The following is a 15,620-nucleotide window of genomic DNA, read 5'->3' on the forward strand; positions in this document are numbered from 1 at the left end:
ATTACACCTGACTTAGCAGGAAAGCGACTCCATCGATAGAACTCCCTCCTTGCTTCTGCGCTTCAGTTTAGAGCCACAGGGACACCATCCATCAAAAGAGCCTTTCCAGAAGAGGAGAATCTTGTTAAGGCTGGCTGTCAACCTGAGAAAACTAATCATGGTATTGAACAACATGATTTTAGCCTGCTTTCCTCTTCTCTTCTAAGGAGCAGGCCATTAAGGAGGAAGGCCGACAGACACGTACCAACAAACTAAAAACAGCAGCCCTGCTTAAAATATCAAGTGTGCCTGTTTGATACGGAGGTCAAGGGAGGCTAAGCCTGGCATCTACACATAACGAAATTCAGATCTGACGCTGGAGTCCAATCCGACTCAGCAGCTGAGATGTGGCAGGTAGGCACATCCTTTAGCCAAAGGACTAATGACTTCTGCAGAGTGACTAGCTTTTCCATGGGTAGATTATGTTGAAATGTGCATATCATGACTGACCTGGGTGCATGTCATGTCCTCGGTTTGCTCAACCTGGAGTCAGGAAGATCGATGAGCGGTTTTGAGTCTGGAAAACAGACTCGGGCGTTTTCTTTTCTTCTCAGTGTGTTCTTCTTATCTCCTCTTCAATGTAGCTTTTCCTCCTACTTTATGTCACAGCACCAGCTGCATGCTGATGACCTTGGAGGACAATGGGCAGGCTGAATTTAGTGGTAATCTGTGACCACTGCTGCTTGAGTGCCCACCGATGCTGAGCTAAGACCCCAGGACAAAGAGTTCTCATTCTTGCTTATTTCTGAACACACAGTCCTGGAAACTTTAATTCTTACAGTTCCTAACTGATTTCCTTAACCCTCCCTCTGCCCTAAAGACCCCATGATACCCTCTCTCTCCCCCAACCCCTTTCACTTCGCAGGATTTTGTACCACAGCTTAACTGGTAATAAATGCTGGCCAAGGCTTTTCCTGTCTACGCACATTAAGTAAATATTTCTTGATTGATTAGATTGATATGTTGCAGGGCAGCTGGCCTTGAAGTAGATTTTGTTGTTAAAGGGACTTCAATTTATTGTAAAAAGGGATGTTTCCAGAAACATACAAATTGCAAATCTTTCCATGAAAGTGTTGAATATATGTGCTACATGCATGTTCACGCATGCGTGCGCACGCGTACACACAAACACACACACACACACACACACACACACACACGTCTTAGCACATAATTTCAAGAACTCCCCGCCACCAGAGCTACCTGAGGGACTTTAGATAAATCCCCAATGGTGTAAGAAGACTCTGCTTAGTCTGAGAATCTGTCAGGATTAAAGGAACAAGAGAGTGTGTCCATCGAATTCTCTGGAAGTAGGTGGATGACCCAGTTACAATGTTCATTTTCACAGGCTCTGAGATTGTGCACTTGCATCTGAACATCTGCATCTACAATGAGGAGAGAGAAATCTATTGTTGGGATAAAAACCTGAATTTATATTAATTGGATCTGGATCTGAATCTGGTTCTAACACTCACTGCCTATGTCTCTTTAACTAAGTCACTTAGATATTGGACCTTAATTTCCTTTTTTACTAAGTTTTAAATTTTTTAATAAAAATGAGGGAGATTTCAGGGGCTGAGGACATAGTTCAGTCAGCAATGTGCTTGTTATACAAGGGTGAGGATCTGAGTTTGATCCCCAGCACCTACATAAAATGATGGGCCTTGGAATCCTAGAGCTGGGGAGGTGCAGACAACTGGATGCTTGGGCCTTTTTGGCCCCCCAGCCCAGCTGAGTCTGAAAGCCCTGTGAATCATGGGGAGACTTTATCTAAAACAAAACAAAACACAATAACTCCCAAGGTTAACCTATGACCTGCTCATGTGTGTACACACATTTGCATTGGAACTACACGGTTGAATTTGACTGACAGATCTTCATTGTATGTGCTTATTTGGAGGTTGTACTAGTTGTTTGTCTTGTTGCTATAACAAAGTGTCTGGAAAAAGCAACTGTGTCTCTGGGTACAGTCCATCAAGTGGGAGCTTGAGGCAGTTGGTTACATTGTATCTATAGTCAGGGAGCAGAGAGCAGTTGGTTACATTGTATCTATAGTCAGGGAGCAGAGAGCAGTTGGTTACATTGTATCTATAGTCAGGGAGCAGAGAGCAGTTGATTACATTGTATCTATAGTCAGGGAGCAGAGAGCAGTTGGTTACATTGTATCTATAGTCAGGGAGCAGAGAGCAGTTGATTACATTGTATCTATAGTCAGGGAGCAGAGAGCAGTTGATTACATTGTATCTATAGTCAGGAAGCAGAGAGCAGTTGATTACATTGTATCTATAGTCAGGGAGCAGAGAGCAGTTGATTACATTGTATCTATAGTCAGGAAGCAGAGAGTGGGGGATGCTTCTGTTCACCATGCTCTCCCCCTTTGGTGCACTCCTAAGTCTTAGCTCATGTAATGGAACCACTGATACTCAATTAACCCATAGATAATAGACTTGGCCTGAAGCTTATTTCTAAATGATTCTAGATCCTGTCAGTTCACAGTTAGTATTAATGATCACAGAAGTGGACAGGCAAAGAGGAAATGGTCTAAGGGTATGTATGTACTTCCAGTTAGCCAAGAGGAGTAACTTCTGGTGCCACTGGTCAACCATAGTGTATTACACACTTCAGCACAGTTATGGCAAGGTGACTCTGGCCAACCACTGTGTCACCTTCAATACAGCTAAAATATGGGATTTCAAATGTCCTTACCATGGAGAAAGGATGAATAATTGACCTATTGTTGGAGAACATAAACTCATCTTATTTCAGCATGTGTGTTGTTTTCTCTAATAGTTTTCATATCTTATGTGCTTTGAGTCCTCATGTAATCTTGCCATTGCATAAATAACAACAAGTATAGGTTCATCATCTAAAATTCCAACTGTCTACAATGTTACAAAATAGGAATAGAAACACACTGTGGTAGGCTGGAGAGATGTCTATGTTAGTAAAGTGCCCTGCAATACAAGAGCCTGCAGGACCACATACAGAAGCTATGCATGGCAGTCTGTGCTGTGGTCCCAGGGCTAGGGAAACAGGACAGCAGGTTCTTGAGGCTTGATGGCCGGCTAGCCTAGCCTAATGTGTAAGTGCCAGCCAGGCAAGTGAGAGGCTCTGTCTTACATGAGAAAAGTGGGTAGGGACTTAGGGACATCAGACATTGTTCTGTGTCCTCCACGCACATTCACACACACAATCTCACTGGTCACACACAGTGTCATGCAAAAGTGCTCTCCCTCCATAGATGGGGAGTAAAGGAATGTTTAAGTCCATGCATGGCTCTTGGGATGTCACAGACCATGACGTCTGACAATAACTATTGTTAGTAACTTGACTATGTTCTCTCCAGACACACCTTACCACAAAGGTTCATGGGTTTCTTTGTAGTGTTTACGTTCACAGTGTGTGTGTGTGTGTGTGTGTGTGTGTGTGTGTCTGTGTGTGTGTGTGTCTGTCTGTCTGTCTGCTTGTCTGTCAGACACGGGAATTATAATAGTCATTTCATTGCGATTTGCTCTTTTTTTCTTAACAATTTTCTGGAAGGTCTTTCCATGTAACTGTGAACAATTTAATTGCAAAGATGTATTATATTAAAATTTGTTTTTCCAGTCTCTTTTGTTGAGTCATAATTGACCTGTTTTGTTCTGTGGGATTTTAGGGGTCTTTTTCTCCCTCTTTTTTTTCATTATAATCATCAAGACTGCTGTGATATCATTGGCCTAAGGTTTCAGACACATTCATAATGTTGTCTTGTTTAGACTCCTAGATAATGACTAGCAGTTGAAAGACACATTCCTTTTAAATTTTGATCAGAACTACTGAATTTCCTTCTAGAAGTGCTCTTACAATTTATCTCTCTGAAACACACAAAATAGCATTCTTTGTCCCCTCATCCATGAGTGCTTTAAGGATAATTCTATTCTCTGTAAAAACCCAATAGATAAAAGTGGTCCTTTTTTCCTGTTTTTATTAATCTGTCAGTTGTCAGTGAGACTGTATTCGCACTAGGAATTGGCCATTTGTTCTTTGGCAACTTTTCCTTTTATATAACTAGCAGTTTCTCCTACTAATGTGTGTTTTTATTGATTTGTAGATGCTTTTAGTAGATTGTGAAGTTTGACACTTTGATTATTATTCATGATGCGACTGTTATTTTCTCATTTGTCCCTTGTCCTACAACTTGGATTTGCTAGCAGTCTTGAGTTTTTATATAACTCACTAACCTTTGATTTTATGAGTCATACATTTCTTGTTTTACTTAGGAAAAATGAGTCCAGTAAGTTTGAGAAAGACTGTTTTCTATGTTATCCTAGTAGTTTGTATTGCTTTTATTGTAAGATGGATAAAATGTCACAGAAGTCAAACATCAGTGTTAAATGAGTGAAATAATTGATTAGTTGTTTTAGGAGAGTAGATTCTAAGATCAGGATATCTGGGTCTTTTTCTTGCTGTGTGATCTTGGACAAGTTGCTTAGTCTTGCTGCTCTTCAGTTTCCCTATCTGTAAAACGACATTAACCATAGTACTAGCTTTATATAATTGTGAGAATTTAATAGTTAATAGATAGTGAGAGCTGCCAAGAACACTTGACATACACATGTTAGTCAAAAATATATACTGCTGATATGCAACCTGAATCTGAAAAGGGGGAAGCAGAAGCACAACCATGAGGCTTTGAAGACTCAAAATGTCATCACACTGACACAAGTGCTGGTGTGACCACTCTGAAACAGGTGATGGTGTGACCACTCTGACACAGGTGCTGGAGTGACCACTCTGATACAGGTGCTGGTGTGACCATTCTAACACAGGTGCTGGAGTGACCACTCTGACACAGGTGATGGTGTGACCATTCTGACACAGGTGCTGGAGTGACCACTCTGATATAGGTGCTGGTGTGACCATTCTGACACAGGTGCTGGAGTGACCACTCTGATACAGGTGCTGGTGTGACCATTCTGACACAGGTGCTGGTGTGACCATTCTAACACAGGTGCTGGTGTGATCAGTCTGACACAGGTGCTGGTGTGACCATTCTGACACAGGTGCTGGTGTGACCATTCTGACACAGGCGCTGGAGTGACCACTCTGATACAGGTGCTGGTGTGACCATTCTGACACAGGTGCTGGTGTGACCATTCTAACACAGGTGCTGGTGTGATCAGTCTGACACAGGTGCTGGTGTGACCATTCTGACACAGGTGCTGGTGTGACCATTCTGACACAGGTGCTGGAGTGACCACTCTGATACAGGTGCTGGTGTGACCATTCTAACACAGGTGCTGGTGTGACCATTCTAACACAGGTGCTGGTGTGATCAGTCTGACACAGGTGCTGGTGTGACCATTCTGACACAGGTGCTGGTGTGATCACTCTGACACAGGTGTTAGTATGCAGACTCCTGTTAGACTTTCCCAGTGAGGCTTAGAGAAGTAAGTCACCTTCTGTCACATGGACAGAGAGTGGTTACCACAGTGTAGCTAAGTCTCCAAGTCTGCTACCAAATATGGTCCAGGCCCAGACTTACATTCGGAGGCACCATGTGGAGACCACCCTCCTATCAGAATTGTCTGATATTTGGGCTTGTAACTTTGAAGGATCATGAAACCTGAAGATTATTTTTAAGCTTCTATTAATGTAACTGAATATCTAGGGAAATCAAATATAGGTTCAGGAAGCTATCTGAGTGATGGTTTACATCTGCTGAGTGCCTGCCCTATCAAAAACATGAGGGAGCCCATGTTTGTCTCTGTTGACCATTAGATATCATATGTGTGTATGTGTTATATATGATAGTGTACATACCATGTATACACACACACCTGTATATAAAACACAGCATCAGTGTGTTAACACTTTACTAAAACTCAGACTAGACACCTTTCTCTTTTTCTGAGGGATGTGTGTGCCATATTTTAATGATCTAGACATTGTTTAGGTGGGCTACGAGGGGCAGGAGTCCTGTCTTCTCACTGTGATAAACACTGAAGCTATCATGCCTTCATGCTCACTATGAAAGGCAGTATGGCATCATGACTGATAATACTTCACATTGAAGAGGCAAACCATATAGGCTTGGTCAACATATGTAACGTCTTACTAATGAGCTGAGATACCCCCATCTCTGTTCCCCAATGTCTTTACCCCAATTCCATAAGCAACTGGAGTCACTCCTCAGTGAGAAGAGAGGGGGAGATATCTATACAGAGCTTCACATTTCAAAAACACATTCTACAGTAATGGCAGATTAACAGTACTGAGGTGTAAAAAGGCCAGGTGGTATGGTGGTACACACCTTTAATCCCAGCACTCAAGAGGCAGAGGCAAGTGGATCTCTGAGTTCTAGGTCAGCCTGGTCTACAAAGTGAGTTCCAGTCCAGCTAGTGCTACACAGAAAAACCCTGTCTTGAAAAAGCAAAAACAAACGAACAAAAAACAAAGCCAGAACCAAACACAAAACCAAAAACATTTTTGAGTTTGGAGAGCTTGTGATTTTAGTTTAGTCTAAACAAACAAACAAACAAGTTGTCACAGAATTGGATTTGATACTTAATGGAGTTGGAAAGTTGTCTTGTGGGGAAGATACAGGAGAAAGAAAAAGAAGGCAACCCAGGCTCTGGGAAGTGAGGCATAGGACCTTTGTTCTGGTGGGAGAAACAGATTCTCCAAAAGCAGGACTTTCTGAGGACAGAGGACCTGTGTTTTGCTTAGGGGTAAGTGCCCAGCCATTGCTGGCAACCAGTATGGTGTGTGGACAGGCATGTGCATGTACATAGTTATGTAATACTGGGTCAGTGAGTGTCATGTCCTATCATGTATGTCTCCCATCACCACCTCAGATTTCTTGGTATTTTTTGCACATGCAGCCGAACAATTTCACCTCCCTTTTGGCTTCACAAACGACATGGCTGGTCCTGTCTACATGAAAGAGCCTCAAATGGGAACGGTAACACGGTAGTCACATCCACCAGGAGGGAGAGAAGCGTGCTTGGGAGACAGTCGGCAGGTGTGAGTTTGCTTTGTAGAGGGGAGGCTGACAAACTGTAGTGGCAAACGTGAACTGATGACCAGAGACCAGATGGGGCAGCAGACATGCCGGTGGATGCCAGCTGGACAAGGCCCAGTGCTACAGAGCAGATGTTCCTGACGGATATCTCAGTGTCTCATCAAGTGTCCTGGGCTCCCGATGTCTCCAGGAAATGCAAGCAAGAAACTGAAATCACACAAGATTTGTGCCCACGGTGTACATGGGGACTCAAAATGAATTTAATCAAAATACTTAAAAAGAAAACAAGGCACTTCTTCCATGCCCTGCATGTGTGCACAGTGGATCCCTACCTACTGTTTCACGGGTAAAAGAGCACCCCATTTTATAAACTGCTGCGTCATTTGTATACACACCGCCATTTATTTAAGTATCACGTATCTTACGTATGGCCCTTGCACTTACATCGAAAGCTAGTAATTATGTTGCTCCCACTAAGTATTGCAGTTTCCCCTGTTGGCACCAGCTTAGATAATATATTAATTTTCAAATGACTTCAAATGAGTAATTCTCAGGTGACCTAGACTAATTTCTTGGCTTTGTAAGTTTCAGCCTCTTAATTTTCAACCTTCTCTTATTCAGGGTTGTTCTGGGAAGGTAACGTGAATTTGTTAGAGTTTGAATTAGAGGAGGCAGGCAGCCATCTGGAACTGGAAAAGCACAGGTTTCAGAAGAGCCCTTCATGGGCTGAAGCTTCATTCATGTGCCCTCACATCCGCCTTGTGTGACAGAAGACAAAGCTGGCAGCAGCCGCCTTGGGTCTCCTTCGACACAAGACGCTCAAGATGGCGCGGAATGTAAACGGTACTGTGATTTCTAAGGAGGGCCACATCTAAGCAGCAGCAAGCCACGCACGATGTGGTAAGAGCTTCCCCGTCGTGAGAGCGAAATATTTTCAAGTGTTTGGGAATCCTGAATGGATATTGAAGTCAACAGGGAAAACAAAACACAAAACAAGCCCCCTCCCCCAAAAGAGAAGAATAAAAAAAAAAAAGAAAAAAAGAAAAAGTCGTTAGAGCAATGCTGGCTTCGTTGGAGACAGCATTTCCGAGTACAGAGACCCGCGGAGCCTTTATGCGATGTACCGAGGCCATCTTTTCTCCGCCCTTGAGAAGACGCTGTCCGTCTTTAACTGTGCCCGTGTGCCTCAGCTGCATTCACAGCAGCATGAACATGATAACTAAGGAGCAAGTGTCAAGCAGATATCCACAAAGCAAAGGAATAAACAGAGAAAATAAGATTGGATGGAACTGGGGGGGGAGGGGGAGAAATGATAGAGCTCCGAGATTACCGGATAGGGCTTAGCTGAAAAGGCTTTGTAGTCTAGTTTTAAAATGATAAACACATAGAGCTGAAAGGGCCCCTGAGAAGTTCTCTGATCCATTCTCTGGCCTCCAGGGAGGTTTTATCTAAACCATTTTTACCAAGAGGTGTCTGTTGTATTCTTAAAATTCTGTGGGGAGGCAGATATGACAGCTTCTCTAGCATCCCGTTATAATGCTTTATAACCAAAAGTGTCAGGAAACCCCTCCTGCTCCATATATATTCCTCCTTCTCTAGCCGGGGCCCATTGTTTCCTGCTCTATCCTCAGTAGGGAAGTGTTGCCACATCTGGTTATGTCCTCCGAATAATAATGCACTCTGAATTTAAGGAGATATCAAGTCACCCCTTCTCTTCCTGAGACTAAAGGATCCCAGGGTCTTTATCCCCTTCTGACTCTGCCCATCTCTAACTGTCTCTCTGAAAGCTTTGCTGCCCCCTGATGGGCTTCGTTCCTTGGCAGGAGTTTTGACCTGGGGACTTCCCCTAGTACTGCTTATTTCTACACAGTTGACATCACACACCTGACACCTGGGAATGTGCCACTGGGCTCTGTGGGGAGTAGCAGGGTATTTTTCGTAGTACCCCATTTCCTCCTCAATGTGAGTGTTCCTGGTACAGATCTGTGGAAGGAAATTGGGACCACGAGGCATGCTGGGGAGGAGTGGGAACTGGCTTCAGCTCTCGAAGAAGAAAGGGAAGGAAATAATGTCTTGACATCACATTTTAAAAGCCCTTTGACTCCAGCTTAAATGCACCCTGGACTATCATTTGCAAATCCTACAAACCTACGCTCCTGGCTTACAGACTCAATTCCTTTCCGATCATAAAAGGCTAGGTGACCAACCTCTGGGGCAATCTGGTAACTGTTCCATCTCCTCTACACAGACATTTTTGAAGGCACACTGGGAGGATCTGTAATTAACGGGCAGCAGAATTCTGGCTCTGACATTTCCCCAGCCAAACAAAAGCAGCATCCAGAATCCATGTCTCTCAAAAGTCCAGCTTCAAGGAAATTCCTCCCCATTTCTACCTTCAAAATTGAGTAATGATAATTTAATGAAGTAGAGAAGTTGGAATTGCTTTAGGTAAATCAAAGAAATCTCTCTTTTAAGGTAACACTATTTAAATTTCAATAACTCAGGTCTTAATTGCAATTGGGTCTTCATTACTGTTTGGCAAGTGCTTTACTGAATGAACTTTTCCCCAGACCGATGTTTTGAAATAGATCAGTCAGTAAGATGCTTGCCAAACAATTACAAAGACCCACAGTTGCCCACCTCCCTCCCCACACCAGTGGCCCTGTAAAAGGCTGTACATAGCGTTGTTCCTATGATCGCAGCACTGGGAAGTGGAGACAGAAAGATCCCAGGGCCCACTGACCAGCTAGCCTAGGGAGAGATTGAGCATCAAAAAATAAAGGAATGGTGGGTGATGTTGATCTCTGGGCACTACATGCACATGAGCATTTGTCCATGCATACTCACCTACATACATGTACCCTACATGTGTGTGCATACTCATATACATGCATGTGTCCTACATGTGCATGCATACTTACATATATATGTCCATTAACACCTGTGCATGCATACTCACATACATACATACATACTACACATAAACATAAACACCTGTGATGCATACTCACATATATACACACAAATGAACACCTGTTCATGCATACCTACATGTATACTTTCATGCACATAAACATTGTGCATGTGCATGTGTACTTACATACATGTGCATGCATGACAAGCACACACACACACTAGTTGCTTCTATTTTAAGTAAATAAAAAATAAAGCATACAATAATTTTATAAAATAAAGAACCTCAACAATAAGAAAACAGCTGGCCCCATTAAAAAATGTCCCAGATATTAATAGACACTTTACCAAAGAAGATGCACAAATAGTCAGTATATGAAACAATGCACAACATCATGTAATGTCAGGAGGCTGCAGGTCAATGCAGGTCCAGGCAACCTCTTCTGGACCTATTAAAATGGTCAAAGCCTACACCAATACCAACACCACCAAAGCTGGTCAGAATGTGGTGCAAACGGGTCTCTCACTCATTGCTGGTGAAAATGCGAAGTAGCACAGACACTTTGAGAAGCGGTTAGACCACATAGTAGTCCTGTCCCTTGGGAGAAACCACAGAATCATCTCCCTCGGCATTTGTAGAAAGGAACTGAAAACTCATGTCTGACTAAAAACCAATAAGTAAGTCACAGCACATTCAGACAACAGAATATTACTCGGTGAGAGGAAGAAATCAGTTTTTCTCCCTGGAAAAGATTTATTTGCCTTGTTGATAAGTGAAAGAAGCCTGCTATACAAGGCTACACAGTACGTGGTTCCAGTGCAATCTAGAAAAGGTAAAACCAGGGAGACTCAAGAGGAGTGCTTGCCAGGAGCTGATGTTGGTAGGGAGATGGATGGAGCATAGAGGACTGTTCAGACAGCGGGCTTCAGGCTACTAACTTCTTTCCTGATTCCACAGAATACGCAACATTGAGAATGAATCTGAAAGCTAATTGTGGACTTTCTGTAATCGTATGTGCATAAGTCCATAAGTTAGTGGATCAGTCTTCTGGGTATACGTGAAGATGGGATGTAGGTTGTATTAGTCAGGGTTCTCTAGAGTCACAGAACATGTGGCATGTCTTTCTGTATTGAGGGGATTTATTATGATGACTTACAGTCTGTAGTCCAACTCCCCATCAATGGGCAGCTGTGAATGGGAAGTCCAAGGACCCAGTAGTTGCTCAGTCCCACAAGGATAGGTGTTTTAGCTGCTCTTCTGAAGAAGTAGGTTCCAATAGATGTGCTGGCACGTAAATGCAGGCAGGCGAAGAGCGAATCTTCCGTCTTCCAGTGTCCTTATGTGGGTCTCCAGCAGAAGGTGTGGCCCAGATTAAAGTGTGTGACACCACACTTGAATCTGCAACTTGTTTGTCCCAGGCTGACCTTGAACTCAGAGATGTCCTTGCCTTAGTCTCCTGGGATTAAAGGTATGCACTACTTTGCCTGGGCCTAAGATTTTCATAGCCACTATGCCTCAAGATCTCCATGCCAAGATCCAGGTCAGAGACTTGTGTCTTCCAGCCTCAAGATCTGGATCACAGGCAAGCCCTCTAATTCTGTATTATAGCTCATTCCAGATATAGTCGGGTCGACAACCAGGAATAGCCATTACATAGGTTATACCTAAAAGTGTTCTAAAAACAGAGTTTAGTCTGACGAGGTGACGAGGTTTTTGAAAGTGAAGAGGAACACAGTGTTCATTCCTGTAATTGTTCGAGTCTGATAGCTCGCACAGAACACTGAGTATGGAAGACACTTCATGTTAAATATATTTCCAATGGACACGTGTCTATAATTATCATCAAGTTTTATCTGGTCTCAGACGGATAGAAGCAAACCACGGCGGCTTCCTCGTGGATCCTCGGAGGTGACGGGCAGAGGTTAATTTGTCTGTACACTGACACATTAGCTTGTCACATCAGCTATGGATGGCAAACAGACATATTACTCTAATTAAGCACTGTGGAGAACTGACCCAAATTGTTCAATGCCTGTTGCTGCACCGTTCTGTGATTAGCACTCTTCAGACTGCCTATTTATCCTTGCTATGGTGATTGGAAATAGCAGTCTCTGTTACTGCTTCTGGTAGGCTAACTATGCCTGAAATGGAAAAAGAAGACGGTGTGGCATAATCGTGTGGATTCGCCATTCCTGCCCTGTTACCTTGACCAGGGAGCATTTTCACATGCTTGTTTTCTGTGGCAGCTGTCTGAGTGAGCTGTTGCCATTCTAATTTTGGATCTTGTTATTAGGACAAGCAGTTGTGGTGCATCAATAGTCCATCACAGTTAATTAGATAGGGAACAGGCAAATGCTCACTGCAGAATTCAGCGCAGTCAGGGCAAAGGCCGAGTCTCCTGCTCACATCTGAGACTGCTCTATTTCATCACTTCTACTTGAGACGAGCCTAGCACGGCCAGATAGACATTGTTTTAAGTGTGAGGCAAAGGTAAATTAAGTTCCAGTGACTGGATACATTCTGAGAGTTAATGACCAGTGAGTACTTCTTCTCTTAACTTGTAACATCGATGTTAAAGTTTCCACTATGTCTGGCTTTAGAATGTCTTCCTCCACCGCAGCCTCTGAGTAAGAACTATAAACTCTATGGTGAATCGACAGTGTTCGCTACCTGGACACTTATTAAATACTGACTTTAAGGGAGACATGAGCACTCTGGTCTATCTTGCCGAAGGCAGGAATAATCCATTTGAATAGAATATTTCAGTAAGAATAGGAAGTACTGACCACAAATACTAAAAGCCATTTCCCGAACTGGGAAGGATAACTCCAGTTTTCCACAGCAAACACTGACCAGAACCACCATCTGAAGCAACGCAGTGTGTTTTCGTCAGCCCTTCTACATACAGAGGGGAGGACATTTCTTGTGGTCTTTCCAGATCTGAGTACCCTTTGGAAAGCACACTTCTTAATCTAGAGCAGGCACCTGGTAATACCAGGCTTGGCCACACATGCTGAAGAGCCCCCACAGAAGGCAGCAGTGGGCTCTGCCTTGCACATGGCAGCTGTGGGCTCAGCCTCGAAGACAGAAGTCATGGGCTTCCTCCTAACCTTTTCCTTCTTCTCAGCACGGGAGCTGGTGTTGCAGGTGTGAGAGCTGGGCTTTCCTCAGTGGGAAGCTTGATCAGGGCAGAACAGCTGAGGTACTGACAAACTGATCCAGTTAACCCCTTGTCCTTGAGACTGGAGGGCTGCACACTGGGGGCCGTTCATCTGGCTTTGACGGAGGACCCTAGGGTATGGTGGCAGCGTCAGGTCTCCTGCATCCAACTCTAAGCTCACCAGTGTACTTTTCATGATCCTGCCCATGGGCTTTCACCTTGTTCTCCATGGAAGGGCTGGAACTTAGGGCTGTGGATCCAGGAATGAAGACCTTAAAGGACCTGTTCAATATATGTTTAACACTAGCCTCTCAGACACGGCTCTGGAATCTGAGCAGCCCTTTTGTTGAAAGTATATATGGTTTCATTTTGTGTGTGTGCATGTGTGTGGTGTGTGTGTACATGTGTGCAGTATACCTGTGTATGCTCTGTACATGTTTGTATATTCTGTATATATACATATGTGTGTACATGTGTGTGCATGTGTGTGATGTGTGCTTGTGTGTACGGGTGTGCATGTACATGTATGTGCATGCATGTGGGTGCTGTGTGTGTGTGTGTGCATGTGTGTTAGAAAAAAGGTACTCATTTTTCATCCACCGAACACAAAGAGGAGTGGCACAGAGAGACCAACGATAGCCCTTGATGTAGAGAAACTCATTACATATAAAGAAGCTGAGACAAACACACCGACTACTGAATAATAGGACAAAGGAATACATAAATGCTGAGGAAGCACTGTGGAGCAGTCATCTCTCTGCGGTCGGGAAGATCTGTAAGGACAACTTCACACAGAAGGCAACACTTGTATGGCACCCTTAAGAAGCTTGCAGGCTTTAATTAAGAAGCCTGGAGGGGTATCAAAGTACACGTGTTCATTTCATCACTCAATAAATATTTGCTGGTGCCTACTGTATATGTGCACTTCCTGGAAAAGCAGAGAACAAGTCTCTTGTTGGGGACCTTAACTTTTAGCTGGAGAGAGACAGTGAGAGGCAAGGATAAATGCTCTGAGAAGGAAAGAGCGTGAGAGACGGAGACAACAGCAGTGGCGAGCTGCACTATTATGGGATAGCTGAGGAAAGATTGGCCACAGTACAGAGATGCTCGCTCAGAAAGACAGTGGAGAACCACAGCAAGTCACGTGGGTGTCTGGGCAAAGACCTTTCCACACCGGCAAGAATTGAAGTTCCAGTGTGTGTACGTGTGTGTGTGTGCATATGTGTGTGCATGTGCTTGTGCATGCGTTTGTTGTGCATGTGCATGTGTGTGTGCATGTGTGTACATGTGTGTGTATATGTGTGTGTTTGTGTGTGTTTATGTGTATGTGTGTGATTCTGTGTTTGTGTGCATATGTGTATATGTTTCTATGTGCATGTGTGTGTACATGTGTGTACATATGTGTGTTTTTGTCTGTATGTGTGTATGTTTGTATGTGTGTACATGTGTTTGTTTGTGTGTTTGTGTGTGTACATGTGTGTGTTTATGTATATGTGTGTGATCCTGTGTGCTTGTGTGTATATGTGTATGTTTGTGTGTATGCCTTTGTATGTTTGTACATGTGTGTGTTTGCATGTATGTGTGTATGTGTGTCTTTGGTTTGTGTGTGTGTATATATGAGTGTCTGTGGTTTATTTGTGTGTATGTATGTGTGTATGTGTGTATTTGTACATGTGTCTGTGTGTATGTGTGTATTTATATGTAAACAACTTTGTAAATAAATACTTGAATTCCTCCCCCCTTTCACCCTCCCTCCAGTGTGTCTTACTCTGTATCACAGGATAGTCTGCAGCTCACAATGTAATCCTGTGTCAGACCTCCAAGTAACCCACCACTTCCAGCTCCAATATTCCTCTTGATAGGACAGGAAAATAATTTGTAATAACATTCTTCAAAACTGAGTGACTTCTCCCAGCCTCTGTAACTATTAAGGTTCAGTGTCACTTTTAATACAACTGACACAATTTGGTATTAGTAGGTAATTTTTCTAAGTTCAAAACATCTGGGTATTTATAAGCTCAATTAAGCAATTTTGCTCTTGATTTAAAAAAATTGTACATTAGGGAATATAGATTCAAGGAATTCGCCTCTGGATATTCTGGTTTTCTATGCGTGGTGAGACCTGGGCATCCAGTGTCTCCACCTGACATGTCTGCAGGCTGTGGCAGACATCAGAAACCCTGTTCTAAGAGCCGTTCCCATACTTTCATGTGCATAAAACTCACCCTCGGCTCCTGCTAGCCTATATATCCAGGTCTGCCATGTGTTTTGATACTGTTCTTCTAACATGCATGGCTGCTGGTTCATGGAGGACACAATGAGTAGCAAGTGTACTTTACTGTAATTTGATGCAGTCTCCTTTATTGCTATTCAGTTTTTGTGACTCATTCTAATTTCCGAACTAAGATGACAAATTCTAGGAGCCTTGGGGACCTGCAGGAAGCTACACTCAGAGTAAGAGTCCTAGCAACTTTGCACTGGGAATTCAGTTTTCCTCCAAGGCT

This window comes from Rattus norvegicus, chromosome 14, assembly GCF_036323735.1.
Source record: "Rattus norvegicus strain BN/NHsdMcwi chromosome 14, GRCr8, whole genome shotgun sequence".
Lineage (NCBI taxonomy): Eukaryota > Metazoa > Chordata > Mammalia > Rodentia > Muridae > Rattus > Rattus norvegicus.